Here is a 5,943-nt window from a genome sequence, read left to right as displayed (position 1 = left end):
GAAGTCCAATCTTATTGACAAGGAAACGTGATTCAGTCCCTGGTGAGGGTTTTGCTGGCTTGCAGATGGCTGCCAGTCCCTGAGTCTTCACATGGATGGGAGAAGTGGGGACAGTGAGCTCCAGGGTCTCTTCTTACCGGGACACTAATCCTACTGGGTCAGCCCCTCCCCCCTCCTTATGACCTCCTTTAATTTTAATTACCTCCATAAAGGCCCTATCTCCAAATACAGTCACATTGAGGATCTGGGGCTTCAACATATTAACTTGGGGTGGGGGCGGGGAACACAATTCAGTCCATAACACCATATTTAAGTTATACCTCAAAACAAAACAAAAACAGAGAAAAAAAATAATACCAATGTCAGTTGCTCATTGCCAGAGATTCTAATTCAATTGGTCTGGGAGTGGGATCTTGTGCCAAAGATTTTTTTTTTTTTAAGATTTTTTTTATTTATTTATGTGACAGAGAGACAGCCAGCTGAGAGAGGGAACACAAGCAGGGGGAGTGGGAGAGGAAGAAGCAGGCTCCCAGCGGAGGAGCCTGATGGGGGACTCGATCCGACTGCTCTGGGATCACGCCCTGAGCCGAAGGCAGACGCTCAACGACTGCGCTACCCAGGCGGCCCAGTGTGTGTGTGTGTGTGTTTTTTAAGATTTTATTTATTAATTTGACAGAGAGAGACAGCTAGCGAGAGAGGGAACACAAGCAGGGGGAGTGGGAGAGGAAGAAGCAGGCTCCTAGCTGAGGAGCCCGATGTGGGACTCGATCCGACAACGCCGGGATCACGCCCAGAGCCGAAGGCAGACGCTTAACGACTGCGCTACCCAGGCGCCCCTGCCAAAGATTTTCTTAAGGCACTCCCAATGATCCTACCATGCCCCCCTGGGCTCCACTCGAGACGGTAGACCTCTTCTCTCCACCTTTCTAGGACTTGAACCTGGCAGGGGGAGCCAGCGGCTGAGCTGATCCTGGAATGCTCAGACTGCAGTACCGGATAAGGAAATCAGTGCAAAGCTCTCTTTTATTTGAAGGAAGTCGTGCATGAAGGGCTGCTGCAGAGGTGGCTGTCGAGGCCCCCAGCCCCGGGGCAGTCTGGCTGGTCCCGGTGCCACTGCGCAGGCTTCCCGCGCCAGCCGCTGCGCGCACACCTGCACGGGCTGCTTTTGGCAAGGACCCAGGCTTAGCATCTCTTTTCAGCCTCTCCGTAGCCCCGCTGAGGAGGCAGGAAAGCCGTGATTGGAATAAGCCGCGGTGGGACTAGGTGAATAATTGTGAATGGAATTCGTGCTGGAGACTTCTGGTTCTCACAGCTGCGGGAGGGGCGGGGGGGGGGGCCCCCCTGGGATTAAATGCTGGCCGGAACAAAGATGTATTTACACGCCAGGGGGGCGGTGAAGCCACGCTATTTTTAGAGCTACCCCTGCTGTTAGTTTCTGATGGGGGAGGGGCGGGGGGGGGGAAGCTGCCAGCTTTTAGGTGAAAGCGAAATGTTTCCGAGGGAGGCGGTCAGGATTGAAAATGTTGAAGAAGCCATCGCCGTCCTGATCTTAGTCTAAGTCAATATATTTATACTTATTGACTTTTGTGGCCAGAAGGGGTGTGGGGTACACTTGGAAAAGCAAACTGAAGTCCCCCTGTATTATTAGTCAAGGTTTTCCAGAGAAACAGACAAATTAGGACAAATAGAGCTGGATATAGAAGGATATAGATAGTTAGACATAAATATATAGGTATATGAGAAAGGAAACTTATTATAGGAATTGTCTCACGTGGCTATGGAGGCCGAGAAGTCCCCCGATCTGTTCCCTGCAAGCTGGAGAGCTGGAAAAGCTGCTGGTGGTGTCTTTTAGTTTGAGTCCGGGAGCACTGATGTCTGAGGGCAGGAGAAGATGGATATCTCCTCAGCTCAGGCAGCCATGAATTTGCCTACCTCCACCTTTTTTTCTATTCCAGCCCTACATGGATCGCATGATGCCCACCCACACTGGGGAGGCAGACCTTCTTTACTCAGTCTACCCATTCAAATGCTAATCTCTTCCAGAGACACTGTCATGGATACATGCCGAAATAATGTCTTACCAGTTATCTGAGCATCTGTCAAGCTGCCACATGTAATTAACCATCGCATCCCCCTTACACAGGCATGACTGGTCCTTCTGAAGGAGCCCCTCCTCCTTCCCCAGTACCATATCCACATGATACTGTTCTCCAGCTGTACCAAACTCCCCAAGATCCTAGACCATGATGAAACTTCCATTCCAGTCACCCTAGATATGTGTGAGGTTCACAGCGATCAAAGTAGTTCAAGAACCTACCTGCTGCCCAGGTGAGAGATTCTAAACGTATCATCCATCTCGGTCAGGCAAGCTCAGGAATTGGACTAAACTGAATAATACAGTCATGGAGATTGGTGGAGCCATTAATGTGTGCCAGACACCTTGCTAAGAGTGCATATTTGCTAATATGTGTTATTTCATTTAAGACTCGTGATGAGCTGTAAAGTAGGAATTATTATCAACTCCATTTTACAGATGAGGGAATGTTGAGGCTCGCAGAAATAAGGTAAGGAGCCCAAAGTTACAGCTGGTCAGTGCAGGTGGACTTCAGAGCCCTAGCTTCTTTCTAGCCTTTCCCGGGGTGGGACCCACGATGTCCACAGGGTTTGTGGTGGGAGCTGTGACTTCTGCTTCTCTTCCTCTGGGGGTCAGAGCATGGCAGCCCCCCCAAACGCTTGAGGCATTGGTTCTTGTTGGTGAAGGCAAATATAGTCTTCGGATAAAGGGCAAGATGGATGGGAGAAACCAGTGGCCTTTAACTCAAGGAGGAGCTTGGCTAGAGTGCGACAGGTGAGTTGTAGTGGTCTGAGGAGGAATTCCCATACGCCAAGGAATGTGTGAAGCCCAAGGACTCATTCCCAGATTCTCTCCCAGCTCTGCCTGGAAGAAAGAGCCCTTTACCTTCTAGAATGTTCCTCTACTAAACTACCCAGCTGTGGCCCTGGACAAGCACCTTGGCTTCAGAAAATCTTCCTTTTCCTGTTTTCATGCCACACTGGAGTAAGAGTCCACATGTTTGAGTGATAGGCATTCTGTGCTCCACAACTTTAGGGCTTACCAGCATCCCAGAGCTGCCACATGTGGTCAGGATAATTAAAGCATGACCTTACTGGGGTGTGGATGGGGCTGGAACCTCACCAGACCCCAGAGATCACAGGGGGTGCTGAGGAATTTTAGGGTCTATGGAATAGGGGTCCTAAGGCAGGACATACCTGGTTCTGCTCCCCAAAAACCTTGGAGGCAATTAACTCCCTTGATCCCCATTTTTTCTTCTTGTTGAGCCTGGAGTTCAGGTTGGTTGCTGATCTGTTCCAAAATCCTGTCCTCACACCTCTATGAACATGACTTGTGGACAGTTCCTCATAGTTCCTCCCAGAAGGATTGTGTCCCAGCCTTGGGACACAAGAATGAGCTCCAGGAGGAGCATCCGGTCACCTGATCTGTATTCTGGGCAGGTCACTCAATCCAGCCCCACCCTGGGTAATTACGGAGACTCATCGTTCCTATCACTTGGCTGAAGCCCAGTGCGTGGGAAGGACGGGAGGGCCAGCTTTCTGACTCAACGAGAACAGCAACCCTATCCAGTGCTGTGGGTTTCATTTTTACACTGAAAAACAGGGAAGAGTTGTTTTTCACTCTCTGCCACCCAGTTTCTGGAAGGGACTTGACAGAAACAAAGCTGGGTTTGCAGAGTGTTTGGTTCATGTTTAATTTTTATTCTGTCTTGGTTCTGATTTCTAGCGAAAACAGGGGTTTACTTCTGGAGTTGTTTTTTCTGTTGACTTTTGATTCTGACTGTCCATGAAGCAGGCTTGTGGCTGCCTTCATTGAACAAATATTTCTGTCCTAGGCACTGAGGATCGAGCAATGAACAAAACAGATAAAAAAAAAAAAAACCCTACAGGTTTCACCCTAGAGTGACATGCAGAAAATAAACAAATAAGGAAGATATATAATGAGTGAGAAAGCAATAATCGCTAAGGAGAAAAATACAAAGCAAGGAAGGAAGACATGAAGTGTCCGTGAGGGGAGGTCAAACATTTCAGAGGTGACACGTGCTCAGTAACTTTCTGTGTGCTTTTGATCAGTCATGTGACTTGTCTACACTGCTCTACTTCACATTGTCAAAAGGGTTAATTCTACGTGGAGGATCCAGGGTCCTGCATGTAAGCATATGGAAGGGACCCGATAAATATTTTTGAATGCAACATCGAAGTGCTTTACATGCTCAAGGTGTGATGAGGAAGAGGAGAGTGCTGTTTGAAAGGTAAATTGCAGATTCTTGAACTCAGACTCCTCCTCTCCCTTTTCTTCAGATGACAAGTAGCCATGGAATATTCCAGCATTCCTCAGTGCTGTCTGTGGGTCCTGAATGTTCTGGGTTTGTTCTCAGACTGTAATTTCAAAAAGGGAATATTCCACATACTTCTTCTTAAAAAAAAAACAAAACAAAACACCAAGAGCACTGTTATGTAATCATCTCTCCATCCAAAAAAAGGCTGGAGGAAAAGGAGAGAGAGGAGTATCATTATGGTTGTTATTATTGTTATTTTTTATTATTATTATTATTATTATTATTATTATTATTATTATTATTATTTTGGTCACTGCATTTATTGGCTGATCCTGAGCTTTCCATCCAGAAGGGTGTGAACAGATTCCGTTTATACTGGAACCTCAAAGGAGCCCTGGGATTACCTGGCTTTGGGCAGTCTGAATCACTTTTCTGGCTCTCCTCATTGTCTGTACATGTGGCTCTCAATATCAAACAACCTTGGGGATTGTTAGACCCAAACCACAAAGGAATAATTTAAAATCACTCAGTCAGTAATGTCCTGTCCAGAGTGAATGAGAGGCTCTCTGCTTCAGAGGTCTGATCTCTGGGCTAGGGTTTTCAGATCAAATACATGCTAAATTTGAATTTGCATTTCAGACAAACAGGAGTTTTTATTTGTTTGTTTGTTTTTGGTTTAAGTATGTCCCAAATATCCCACTTAGAATCTTCTAGGATTCCGGAGCTCGAGACTCCCTCCAGACCCTCTAGTCAGGGAAGGGCAAGCTCAAATGTCTACAGGAATCAGAAAGGTGATATCTGGATTTTTATGTGAAATCTTACTATTTTTATTTATTTTAAAGATTTTATTTATTTATTGGAGAGAGAGAGAGAGGTGCACATGCAAGCACATGGCGGGGGGGTGGGGGGCAAAAGGAGAAGCAGATTATCGCCCTCCTCCCCCAGCTGAGAGGGGAGCCCTATGCGGAGCTAGATCCCAGAACCCTGAGATCATGACGGAAGCTGAAGGCAGACACTCAACTGACTGAGCCACCCAGTCTCCCCCAAATCTTTCTATTTTTAAATATTAGCCACACAGTTTAAAAAAAAAAAAAACCCCAAACCAACTGTTTGAACCGAAGGAAACAGTGCTCTGACCAGTTTAGAAACTATGATCAGGCCAAACACTTTCAAGCATTATATGGATGAAGAAACGAAGCTTCTAGAAGGCAGGTGTCAGCAAGGCTACACAGCTAAGGTATCTCAAAAGATAACAGAACCATCATCTTGGAAATGTTGAAGATGAGCAGCCTGAAAGAGCCAGGACGGGAGCATCCCATGGAAGGTGTATTCACCTCCATCAGCTTATGGGACTTCTTCAAGTTCAGCAGTGGAAATCACTGAGAGTCAAGAAAGACGAAGTGTCACCCTCTGCCTAAGGTCACACAGGTACGTCTCCACAGGTAAGTGTAGGGCTGTTTTCCACTTCTCCTTCTCATCTCTGAGATGAGATAATATCTTTAGGATTCTAGTAAAGACAAACTCCAAATCCAATTTTCTGCCTCATAACCAGAATGGAGTCGGGAGGCCAGACTAAGTGCCCAGACCTTTA

Source organism: Ursus maritimus, unplaced genomic scaffold (assembly GCF_017311325.1).
Source record: "Ursus maritimus isolate PB19 unplaced genomic scaffold, ASM1731132v1 scaffold_7, whole genome shotgun sequence".
Classification (NCBI taxonomy): domain Eukaryota; kingdom Metazoa; phylum Chordata; class Mammalia; order Carnivora; family Ursidae; genus Ursus; species Ursus maritimus.
The sequence above is the reverse complement of the archived record's forward strand: the minus strand, read 5'-3'. Positions refer to the sequence as shown.